Source organism: Protopterus annectens, chromosome 2.part1 (genome assembly GCF_019279795.1).
Source record: "Protopterus annectens isolate FY-2018-M chromosome 2.part1, PAN1.0, whole genome shotgun sequence".
NCBI classification, from domain to species: Eukaryota; Metazoa; Chordata; order Ceratodontiformes; family Protopteridae; genus Protopterus; species Protopterus annectens.
Genome location: NC_056729.1, coordinates 354,051,846 through 354,064,815, shown reverse-complemented (window position 1 = coordinate 354,064,815; position 12,970 = coordinate 354,051,846). Strand labels below are relative to the sequence as shown.

At 43.8% G+C, this 12,970-nt stretch overlaps 1 protein-coding gene across 1 annotated transcript in view; it reads left to right on the top strand.

The window, feature by feature from the left end:
- The window catches only part of HASPIN (histone H3 associated protein kinase), a 1,280,677-nt gene that overhangs the window by 343,219 nt on the left and 924,488 nt on the right, over positions 1-12,970 (top strand). The window lies entirely within an intron of this gene.

Below are 12,970 nucleotides of genomic sequence, written 5' to 3'. Positions count from 1 at the left end.
CTGCATAAAGGCTTCGTGTATTTTTGTATATAATTAAAAGGATTGAGGGGGCTTGGTCAGCTCCATTTGCAAGAGGATTGGAGTGATATAGCAGGAGTGTCTAGATGTTATATTTCAAAATAATGGGAAAGCATTGTCTATAACAATATTGTGCAAATATCGATATAAATACAATTACTTCGAACTGAGTGGCTTAGTAAAGAAGGCCAGAAAAGGTCAAATACTGGCATTCCTAAGAAAGTGCCTTGCGCAGATAATTGGTACAGGAGAACATGAACTTCACATTAAGTAAAGTGTTTGGGAGGGATTTTATGCAGAAGTGGGCGAAAGAAGGAGAAGAGGGTAGTAATTTTAGTTAAATTAAGGGGAAAAAAAATCACATGGTGGTAGATGATGCTCTTAGTAATACTGGAGGAAGTTTGTTGACATTAAAGGAACATAAAAAAGCATTGACTTTTGGCTTCATCTCTTTGCCCCTAGAGTAACAGCAGCAGAAATAAGGAAGGCCCTAGGTTTGATTCTATTTTTACACCAGGGCATATTAATCCTTGCAGGGACTGGAACTTGGTTACGGATGCAGTGGATGTAATGGGAGGACTGAGACGGAATAGAATTCAAGGGACAGCAAAATACTTGATTAATATATGCAGATTTTTGACTAGGGAACATGTTTGATCAAATGTAATATAGGCGAATGCAAAAAGTGAGCTCTGTTCGCCAAAATTATATTAGATGACAGTGGAGTTTGCTTTTTTCCCTACTATTGTGTGACCACAGAGCTGCTATATATAAGTCCTGTGGATGTTGGGGTTGCATGAAAAAAAAAAATTTGAGTTTGCCAAAGGTGGTTTTGACGAACGTTTTTGATTTTTTTTTTTCTCCCCTCCCGTTTGTCAAAATTACCTTCGATGTGTTGACATAGACAAGTTTTAACTCATGGATTGTGATCAAGCATTGAGTGTTAGAGAAGGATATACAGTGTAATCTGTATGACATAATAAGTGGTCAAGATTAGATAGGTGCTATATATATATATATATATATATATATATATATATATATATATGTATATATATATATATGTATGTATGTATATATATATATATATATATGTATGTATGTATATGTATATATATATATATATATATATATATATGTATATGTATATATATGTAAAAGGAACACCAAGGACTGGCAAAGGATATTATAATGCCCATAATGTTATAGACAATGCTGCAGTTTTATCTTTTTGGTTAAGTAGAGCAAACTGTAGTGAGGGTCGTCAGCACTTTTCTGCATATTTCATGGAAAGACTAGATTTTAAAAAGTAGGTGAATTGGTGGCTTGAGAAATGCTCGAGTAGGATGAATAGAACAGAGGAATTTTCTGAAAGGTGGGACAAATGTAAAGAAGAAATAAGGCTATACGCAATCTGGAAAACGCAGGGCTTCTGGAGAAGGATGAGCAGTAACTATGTCAACAGGTATGATACTTAAACTTCTACACAGGAGAGCGGAGTTAAATGTTGAGGGAGGTTTGCAGGAAGAGCTGGACAAGGCCAAACAACAAATGAGGAATTGTTTAGATAGCATAAAATGCATGTATAACTGTGGCTCTAAAAATGAAGTTTTTTTCATAGCAATGCAAGGTAATGAAAATGCAAGCACTTAGACTGAGATAGAAAAGAGTGCTAGAGCAAATAAAGTTAAAGAATCCTAGATCAAGAAAGTTGTTTAAAGTTGGAGAGGTACTAGAAACATTTGTCAAGTTACTTTCTGAAGGTATAGGAAAAGATGATGAGGTGGAAGTGTGTGTCTAGGAAGTAGAGTTCCCTGGGTAGGCTGTATTTTCCCAAGCTGACACAAGAGGCGAGCCAAGGGTTAATGAGAATAACATTGTAAGAAATTAAGCAGACATTAAAACACCTGAAAGGGGGAAAAACTCCTGGAAAGGACAGCCTACCTGTAGAAGTTTGTAGACTGAAGGCAGGGGGTTTAGTTTGGATATGGGCGCAGTTTTTAAATTGTCCTGTAAAGGGATGAGGTCCCAAAGTCTTTTAAAGAAGCTTTTATTGCAATCATCCTAAAGGGAAGGGAAGGACCCTACTATCCCGGGTTCTTTCTGACCCATTTCAATATTTAATCATGATTATAAAATGTTTGCTGCTATGCTAGCCAAATGGTTGTGTGATACAGTAAAGAGAATAAACAAAGACTCGTGTAGGTTTATTGAGGGCTAACAAAAGGCTGATAACATCCTTAAAGCATTGATAATGCAAAGGATGGCTGAATGGGTGAAAAGACAGTTGATTCTGCTGAGTTAAGATGCAGCGAAAGCCTTTGGAGTAAGCTTGGGGATTCCTAGAACGAGTGTTAATTTTAGTTTTCCTGAAAAGTTGATTAGGATGATAAATATGTTTTGGGGAGTTGCAGCCAGATTTAAATTAGGAGAGGAACTAACTGTCAAGTTCAACCTGACCAGGGGTACAAGAGAGGGGGAAGTCCACCATCTCCAATCTTATTTGAGTTGTACTTGAAGCCCTGCACCAACAAACCAGAGAATCAAAACTAGAGGGTTTTCAGTGGGAAGGTTGAAGGGAAGAGGTCGCTCTCTGCAAACATTATATTGTGCAGCACTCAGCCAGAAAGAGAAAGATTATCAATACCATTTTACAGAACTATTGCCACCTGGCAAGACATCATAATCCTGGAAAAAATAAAAGCTATATAAGTTAATTACAACCATTTGCAATTAGTTGCAAAGATTCCCATATTTGTGGGGACATAAAAAATGAAATATTAAGGGGTCCAACTTTAAAGGAGCATAGAAAAAGCTGCTGAAGAAATGTGGACCGAAGTTAGACAAAAAAAAAAATCATTGGGCTAGTAAAAAGATGAACATGAGATGTTATGTGGTCCTATCTCTCCTACATTCATTTCTGATGGGTTCGGAGCCGAGAATCGGCTCCGACTCGGCCGACTGTTTTCTAGCACGAAGTCTCTAATTGGCTGGGCTAACCAGTATCCCAGGATGTACCTCGCCCCAACCCCCAGATCTAAAGTTTTGTACTTCTCTTTTATACAAAAAAAGCTATTCTCATAGCTATATTGTGTTTTGTGTGTGTTTGAGCCTGTTCGGTTAGTTTTTTGGAGAGTGTGTGTGGTTTCCCTTGTGTTTGGCGGGCTAGGCCCGTTTAATTTAGAGGAACCTAGTCCTCTCCTTCACATCCGTGCTATAGTGTGTTTGTTGTCTGTTCCTTTTCCTAGGGAATGTTTAAATTAGAGTTCCTGTGTCCAGTAGTGTTTCCTGCCTTCCTCCTGTTGTTGAGTGTTTGGATATTGTTGGACATGTCGAAAGAGCATAAACTCTCCGGGTTTAAAAAATGCTCTAAATGTGCTTATAAAATGTCTATTACAGATGGGCATGCCATCTGTGTTTATTGCCTTGGTGCGATTCATTTACAAGAATCATGCAGTGTCTGCCATTCCTTCAGCTCTAGGGTGCTTCAGGAAAGGAAAAATAAACTGATTTTGAAAGGCCTAGTCAAGCCCGCTTTTGAAGAGGATCTAGTCTCTGCTTCTTTTACTGGCAAATCTAAATCTACCAGAACTAAGAAAAGATCTCCGGCTCCATCTAGTTCTTCAGAGCCCCCGGAGAAGATTTTGCAAATAGTTACAACCTCCTCGGCTCCTTTGGCTTCGGAGCCGCAGGACAAGAGCTCTGTTTTGGATACTGCCTCCTCAGCTCCATTGTCCTCAGGGCCGCAGGAGGTATCTGTGGTACTGGAGTCGACCTCGGCTCCGATCATTTTGGAGCCAATTCGGAGCCGGTCACCCAGTGTTAGACAGGAGTCCATAGGTAGGAGATCCTCATCTCCTTCAGTTTCCTCCAAATCCTCGAGGTTGTCTGATTTGGACATGGATAGGGTGGTCCAGAGGCTCCTTCAGTCGCCGGTGTTAGCCAAATTCTTTTCGGCTCCAACCCAGTCAGCTCCGGAGCCTACCCCCTTGTCTGTACTGATGATTCCTCCTCCAAGCACCTCTATGTCGTCGGAGCTGGAGTGTTCGGCGCCGAGTGATGTCCTTGCGCTGGCTCCGATACCCCTGGCGGGTTTATCGGAGCCGTCATCTGCTCCAACCATTTCGGTTCCGTCATCTGGATTCGGCACTCGGGTTTCCTCAGTCGGGCCCGAGGGGGATGCATTGGGACTTCTGTCGGCCCCGAGTCTCCTTCTCGGTGCTTCGGCTAGGGGGATCCAGACTCCAGTTGTGGTCTCGGTGATGGGTCAGTGCTCAGATTCAGGGGGGCCCACCTTCAAGGCCATGAGGAGCGCACTGGCCAGGTCATCAGTGACATCACTTGGATCGGTCACTCCATCCTCATACACCCCGGCTAGAGCCTCTGACGCCCCCCTATCTGTGGACAGCGGAGCTCGAAGGCCTGAGGTCACCCCCATGAGTGGTCCCCAACTTTCTGAGGGCCCCTCAGAGTCTGTGCCTGAGGAGCCTCCCAGGAAGAAGTTGTGCAAGAGGAAGCACATAGACTCCCAAGACGAGTCCATCACCTCAGATACCGACCTCGAAGATGCAGAGGGGTCCCCTAAGTCTTCCTCCGATGTCTCTTTCTCCGACATCCTGGAGATATTGAGGCAGAGAGGCGACTGGCCTTCCAAGCCCCCCTCTGAGGAGGAGTCTGTATTCTTCAAGGCCTTCGGAGCTCAACCTTCCGCCTCCTGGGTGTCTCCACTCTTCGATGAACTCTTAGACCTGATTTGTCGAAGGGTGTGGGAGCACCCTGATTCCGTGAAACCGGTGCCCAGTCCGAATAAGTTCCTGTCTGCTCCCCCAGGGAAAGAGATCTTGACAAAAGGGGTCCCTGTAGATGCCATGGTGGTGGCGTCAGCCAGTCGGCAGGAAGTTGCAGAGGCTTCTTCTTCCGTCCATCCTCCTAACAAGGAGTCCAGGAGTATGGATCGGTATGGGAAGCATACCCTGTCTTCAGCGACCTTTACACTGCGGTCACTGAATTACCTTACTCTGCTCCAGAGAGATCTCCTCAGAGAGATGGGAGATATCTTGACTGGTAACATGCCTGAGGCGGTAGCGCAGACTGTTAACGCCCAGTTGTCTACCGTTGGTTCCATTGTCAACTCGTCCATGAGGCTCATATCTTATGCAGCTGAGGGGGAGAGTAGGGCAGCTAGTTCAGGTTTGGCTCTTAGGAGGCAAGCCTGGATGCACCTATACCACTTTGCGGAGGCCTTCAAGTCTTTCTTCACTGACGCCCCCTTCGATGGGTCCTCTCTTTTCGGACCCAAAGTGAAAGACACTCTCACCAGATGTGAGCAGGAGGGTAAGACTTTATCTGCCGTAGGGGCCCATTTTTCTCTTCCCTCTAGGCCTTATCCCAAGGCTCAGAGAGGAGAGAAGATGTGGTTCAAGAAGTCACAAAAGTCTTTCCCCGCCACTCATGGTGAGTCCCCCTCCAGAGGCAGAGAAGGGGGGAATTATTCTGGAAGACGCCGTCCTAGGGGCAGAGGAGGCCCCAGCAATTTGGGAGATCGCGACTCCTTTCGCAGATCTTCCTATCAGCATCCCTGAGGGATCGCCCGACTGTGCTATTACGGAGCCAGTTGGGGGCCATTTTTCGAGGCATCCTCAAGCCTGGGAGAGCATCACTCAGGATCGATGGGTGCTTCGAATAATTACCGGAGGTTACACCATTCCCTTTGCTTCACCCCTCCCCCAATCAAAAAAATCCCGGACGTTCCACCCAGTCAAAGGGATCAAGCAGCACTAGAGATATCAAAGCTGCTAAGAAAAGGAGTCATCCAACCGGTCCTCTCAGACCAGATTGGATCAGGAATTTACTCACGACTCTTTTTTGGTGCCGAAAAAAACAGGGGACCTGAGACCCATTCTGGATCTCAGCCGATTGAATCACTACGTCCTGAAGTCCAAATTCCAAATGGTCACTCTTCAATCCATCTTCCCATTGCTGGGAGAGTGAGTATGGATGTGCTCCATCGACCTCAAGGATGCCTATTACCACATCAAGATAAACAAGGCATCCAGGAATCATTTACGCTTCTGGCTGGGAGCCAGTCATTTCCAGTTTCGAGCCCTGCCCTTTGGTCTCACCAAAGCCCCCAGGGTGTTTACCAAGTGTTTGGCAGTGGTGACAGCTCACCTGAGACGTCTAGGATTCCAGGTGTTTCCTTACCTGGACGATTGGCTCCTTACCGCCCCCACCAGGCATCTCCTCATTCAAACCAGGGAGGCTACCATAACCCTTTGCCAAAGGCTATGAATTGCATTAAACTGGGAAAAATCTGCTTTACTGCCCTCACAGCGTGTTGTATTTATAGGCTCAGAGCTAGACTCTGTTCAAATGAGGGCCTTTCTACCTCTAGAAAGGATAACAGTGTTGCAATCTCAGGTCCAAGCTTTGTTGCCCCGCAAGAAGGTTCAAGCCAGGTTAGTTCTTCAGCTATTGGGATCCATGGCGGTGACCATCATGCTAGTGCCCTTAGCCAGGCTACACATTCAGATCCTCCAGTGGCTCCTTTCAGTCCAGTGGTTCTTTCAAAAATTCCCTCTCTCTCATCCAATTCTACTCACGGAACAATGCAGACAGGATCTCCATTGGTGGCTATGTTCCTCCAACCTGGACAAGGGGAGGAATCTAGTTCCTTTGTCTCCTGCTGCCACAGTGACCACGGACGCTTCCCAGATAGGGTGGGGGGGCATTATCTGGGCAGAATGGTCCAAGGCACGTGGCAGGATCACGAGGTACACTTGCACATCAACGTCCTAGAGATGAAAGCAGTGCTATTAGCGTTGCAACCACTCCAGAGCTCTCTTCCCCGGGGAACAATTGCTATTCACTCGCACAGCATGTCAGTTGTGTGGTACCTGAACAAGCAAGGATGTATCAATTCTTACCCCCCTTTGCAGAAAAGCCATGAGAGTGTGGAATTCGGCAGTTTCTTCCCAACTGTTTCTAGTGGCAACGCACATTCTGGGGAAAATCCAACGTGATAGCAGACAGGCTAAGCAGAGCTATTCTGATGCCCTACGAGTGGTCTCTGAACAACCGAGTTGCGACTCGGATATTCAGCAGGTGGGGTCAGCCTTGCTGCGATCTCTTTGCCAGTCCTCTCAATGCCAAATGCAGCAACTACTTCACCCTGATCCCCCCACAGGGGGAGTCACCCAGGGACGCACTAGTCCACGGTTGGCCTCCCGGTCTGCTCTATGCCTTTCCTCCGTTTCCTCTATTACCAAGAGTGATTCAGAAAGCCATTTACTTGGGAAGCAAGATGATTCTAATTGCTCCACACTGACCCCACCAAGTCTGGTTCCCCTTCCTTCAACGGTACACAGTGGATGGTCCTTGGACTCTGGATCCAGTGCCAGACCTATTGACTCACATGTCGGGACAGTTCCACCCCTCCTTACAGTCCCTTAGGTTGACAGCCTGGCTGCTCCACTTCCATCATTAGTTAGACTACATTCCCTTTCACCTGAGGTGGTGCATATCCTATCGTCGTCTCATAAGTCATCCACCAGAAGAATTTACTCCAGCAAATGGAAGAGATTTTCCACCTGGGCACAGACCCAAGGCCTGGACCCTTTCACAGCCCCTATATCGGCGGTCTTAGACTTTTTAGCTATGCTCTTCCGACAGGGCTCCACTCCCTCAACCATTAAGGTGCAGCTGGCGGCCATTTCTAACTTCCATGTATCCTACGAGCCCGCTCTTATGGGCCATAAACTTTGCAAGGCCTTTTTGAAAGGAGCCTGGTTACTTCGCCCTCCATTGTCAGAACCCGTCATGCCATGGGATTTAAATCTGGTGTTGCAAGCCATCACTTCTCCGCCCTTTGAGCCGGCTGCCACTTACGAGCTAAACTTCTTATCCTGGAAGACGGCGTTCTTGGTGGCCATCACTTCGGCTAGAAGAGTATCAGAACTTCAAGCGTTGTCCATTAAGCCCCCCCATATTTGATCTTCCATAAGGACAGGGTATCCTTGAGACTTGATCCATCCTTCCTCCCTAAGGTGTCTTCCACGTTTAACCTCCATCAATCCATTGAGTTACCTGTGTTTTTTCCAAACTTCTCCAACAAAGCAGAGTTCAAATTTCATCAATTGGATGTGCATAGACAACTGAGATTCTATTTACACAGGATGAAACGTGTATGAAAATCGGATCAATTGTTTGTGTCCTTCTCAGAGAATAGAACGGGTGGCCCTGTTTCCAAGTGCACAATTTCTAAGTGGATTAAGGATTGCATTTCCTAATACTCATCAGCAGGCAGAAATTTACCATTCCCAGTTAAGGCTCATTCCACCAGGGCAGTCTCGACTTCAGTAGCGTATCATGCCAGGCTTTCCTTGGATAACATTTGTGCAGCGGCCACCTGGGCTTCTCATCATACCTTTATCTCTCATTAAAAGCTGGATGTGGCATCTAGAGTCCGGGCTTCCTTTGGTTCCACGGTTCTCAGGAGTATTTTCCTATGAGCCTCCCGGGTTAGAGGTGCTAGGGACGCTGTCCCATCAGTAATGAATGTAGGCGAGATAGGACCACATAACATCAGTTAGTTATGTACTCACCATAACGATCGATGTATGTGGTCCATCTCGCCTACATTCTTACGTACCCTCCCACCTGCCCCCTTCCTGAAAGATTTGGAGGAAAATTGCTCTGACACCCTTCAAAATTGGTTTTTATTCCTTTTTCCTGGTGGGTGATATTCCTCTTAGTGAGGTTTGTGTATGTGGAGTGATTGCGATGTATGCAAACAAGATCTGGGGGTTGGGGCGAGCGGCATCCTGGGATACCGGTTAGCCCAGCCAATTAGAGAGACTTCGTGCTAGAAAATAGTCGGCCGAGTCTGAGCCGATTCTCTGCTCCGAACCCATCAGTAATGAATGTAGGCGAGATGGACCACATACATCGATCGTTATGGTGAGTGCATAACTAACTGTTTTTATGGATGTGGATAGCACGATACAAGTGATTACAATGTTTATTATATTCTTAATTATCTACTAGTCAAGCAGATTTTTACAATCATATTGATGAGTTTTGGCTTAAACTAAATAAAGAATTAAGGAAATTTGTTTGGGATGGGAAGAAATCTTGAATCAACTGGAAGTGCTTACAACATGTAGAGAGGGGAGGCCTTGTTTTACCAAATTTGAACGATTGCTATTTGGCAACACAATTGGAAATTTGCTCCCGGCTCCAAAATGAAGGCCATCAAGTGAAGTAGAAAGATATCTTCTTGAGGATGATATGTTTAAATTAGAATAGTGATGCATTCAAGTTATGGAACTTTTGGAATGGGAGGAAGAGGAAAGTATGGAATATAGGAAGAATATTTTACAAGTCTTAAAGAGAAATGTAAGGCATTGGTTAGACTGCTGGTTTTGTTAGGTGATTAATTAGTCAGTTTGGGGCCTGGAGGTGGAGAAACTTTGGAGAATTAGAAACTGAGAGTCAAACTTCTGGGAACAGCTGAAGGTGGGGGATTAATGGAAGGAGTGGGAAGAGTTGCATCAGGAATATAACTTGAGTACCAGGGACATGTTGCAACAGGAGCTCCTCCCATTTTATTCTGTCGTTTTTAGCATTAGCAGGGCTGAAAATGCAAAACAAAGAACGCCAATATCTACAGCCTACTTTGAGGGTAAGGGACTTGAGTAGTATCTTAATGAGAGGTTTTAAGCAAAACTGGTGTCAGCAGCTTCAATGGAAAATAACAGAAGAGGAATGGAATTATCTTTTTAGCACCCCCCCCCCCTCCCATAGCTACTAAAAGAAATTTAGACTATTTGGCTGGATGTGCTTGCACAAATATTTCTATCTGTCAAAAAGAATTCACAAGATCTTCGCCCCAAGTAGAAACTGCTTGTGGAGGGTATGGTCTGGGGAAAAGAGAGACATGTGAGCATATCTTTTGGCAGTGAGAGAGAGTTTAAAGAAGGGGATCATAAGTTAATTAGGGACTTAATGGATCTGTATTTTATATCATCTGTGGTCTGCTGCTGAGGTGCAGTGGGGTAAGAGTTGTTGCCACACAGCAAGAGGTTATCCGGTTAGATTCTCCGCTGGAGCGCCTTCTTTGTGGAGTCTGCATGTCCTCCCTGCGATCAACTGCACTTTAAAAAAAAAAAAAAAAAAAAAAAAAAGACATGCAAGTAGGTGTGTGAGTGGGTGTGTCTTTTCTGAAGGTTGGGTGCTGTGCTGGCAACTCAACGCCATAAAAATCCATTGCCAGTCATAAGCAGACCGGTGATCCACTGTAGTGACCCCCAACTGGGAAAGGCCGAAAGACTTTAAAGTAGAGCTTTCTGTTTTAGAATGGGCAGATATGCAACAGTCTACACATGTGTGGGCACTGATTTTGTTGATAATAGTAGCAAAGAAAGCCATTGAGAGGAAATGGAAAACTAGATATAAGCCAGAGCTTGTGGTTATTGTGAGATCGTGGTTACAATAAAAGAAAAATTAAAATTAGCACATGGTAAAAATGGGGCCTTGATAAGGAATAAGTGAAATGATTGGTTGCTAGCTAGAAATTGTGATAATTGAGAGAACAAAAGGATAAGTCTGTTTAATCTGAAAAAAGAGCAAAGAAAGTGGGACCATCGTGATCAGAGGTCTTGGTCATAAAAGCTGACCTTTTGTATATAGTGTAGAAATTACTTTTTTCTCTTTGTTTAGTATTTCACTTTTCCTTGCCGCATTGTTTCAGTCATAGTGGAGAATAATGCATGGGATTGTTTATGCATACAAAACAGAACTATAAGGATGAAGATACATTTATGTGTTTATTCATTTATTGATCAACTGATTGACATTTGAGTTTTGGGAAATTCTGATTGGCTCAGAAGTATCCATTTTCAGCAGAGTCCCAAGGAAAAAAGCTCCAAAGATAACATTGCAAGTAACACAAAGACATTCAAAAGCAATAGAATAACACAGTACATTGTAACAGCAGAGACGTGGTATTATATAATCAATGGGAATTACACTGACAGTGAAAAAATAAAATTGTGGTCATATATTTGAAAATCCTGGTGACCACTGGCAAAATGCAAATGAGGAGGTTTGATCAACATGACAGTGTAAGTAAGGGTCAGCTGTAATATGGAAGAATTCTGTATTATGGAGAAGTGCAATAAGAAAAGGGGTAGTAGATGTACTCGTAATAGGAAGAGGTAATAGATATAGTGCTTGGAAGCAAAGAGGCTAGTGAGGGAGCAAAGAAGGGAGAAAGATGTAAGAGCTAAAGAGTGAAGGGTAGTATCTTAATGATAGGTTAACTGATTTACTAGAGAACTTGAAAATGGCAATAATGAGCGTATTCTGTGCTACTGATCATTTTGGTAAAGGCTATATTTGGACCAAGCTGACGTGCAATAATGAGGGTTGAGAACTGGGACAAATCAAGTTGGAGGGAATTGGTGTTAATTGAATCTAACATTTAAAACACCTAGTCATTAGCATATATATTGGTGAACCACACATGAAAATAGCACAGGTGTTTATTTACAAATAATTCATATAATAAAGTTGTAGTTCAAAGTGCAAAAATAAGGACCTGGTTTCCCACTAAATAAACCCTTAAGGTGGCTACAGAATGGTCTTTGAGTAAGTCAGTTCATCTTTCAATTTTCTTCACAGGACTAGAAAAGGTGGGGAGGAGAAAGGGCCCTGTTATCCAGTGGGTGCCTACTGTAAGCTCAGGTCCTTTCTAAAATTGATGTACAATTTCAGGACGTTTGGTCAGCTGTTTGTCTTGTTTATGTTAAGGAAGCAAGGGCTTGCGGGCTGTTAGGTACTTTCCAGGTGGTTTGCTAGCTGCACTATCTTGTTGCAGTTTAGTGACAGATTGCTTGCTTGACTAATGCTTCAGTCAAAACCCATGCTACCAATGAAGTTGTTGTCTCCTGCATACTTTAGGAATTTTTCCAGAGCAGACATTTATGCTATGACCACTTGGCCTTTTGTGCATACCTTCAAGTATTGTTGCCTCAGCTTTGAGGGCAGGACTCTATCCTATTTTTTAAAAACAGTATGAGAACCCTGCTTTCCTTCAGCTTCTTCCACCTGGCTGGCCACTTGCGTTTCAGTTTGGCTAATAACGGATGCACTTTTAATGTATAAATTCTAGGAAAGGATCCTGCCAGATGACTTTGAAAAATATTTCCCTTTTGATAGGTGCCCTTTTCTTCAGTTTTGGCTTTTGGAGTGTTTTGTAAGTTGGGACAAATATGGACTTCCACCTGCTAGCCCTTATACTACTAAAAGAACCCCAGTCATGATCCCTGAAGCAAGGATGAGAGAGTTATGGCTCAGCTGCCAAAACGGTTAATTCTGAAGTTTGCTGCAGCACTATTAAAGCATTTTAACAAGACTCTGTACCTTAACATAATGAGGGTGTACCGTAAGCAGTTCCGCTAAATGTGTATACGAATTCCAAAGTTGCTGTATGTCAGACTAGGGAAAGTGGTGTGAGGTAATGCAGTCTTGGATTTGCTAAGTATTTTCTTTTGTTTGCTTGTAGAGCCATGTCATTGCATGGATTGCAGTTAACTTCTTTGAACCTACAACATGTACCCTTGCATTTTACTTGTTTGGGTCGAGTAAGTATCAAATTCTCATTTCTGTTTCATGTTGTATGGGAGGTGCTTACTAATGGCCAGGAGATGACTCAGTGGGCTGGGGGGTGGGGGCACACACAATCTGTGCCTCCAAATGGGTGCATAGAATCCATGAATAGTGGTCTTACAAGTTTTTTTTTTTTTTTTGAATGGTGATAGAGCCTTGTTTGGTTTCACTTCTATTTAAGATCAGGTGGTACTGTAAGAGAGTGGACCTATCTATCTAATAAAGGTAAAATTATTTATCTCTGCTTGTATGGTGAGTTCCTTGTGTGATGTATCTGTTAACA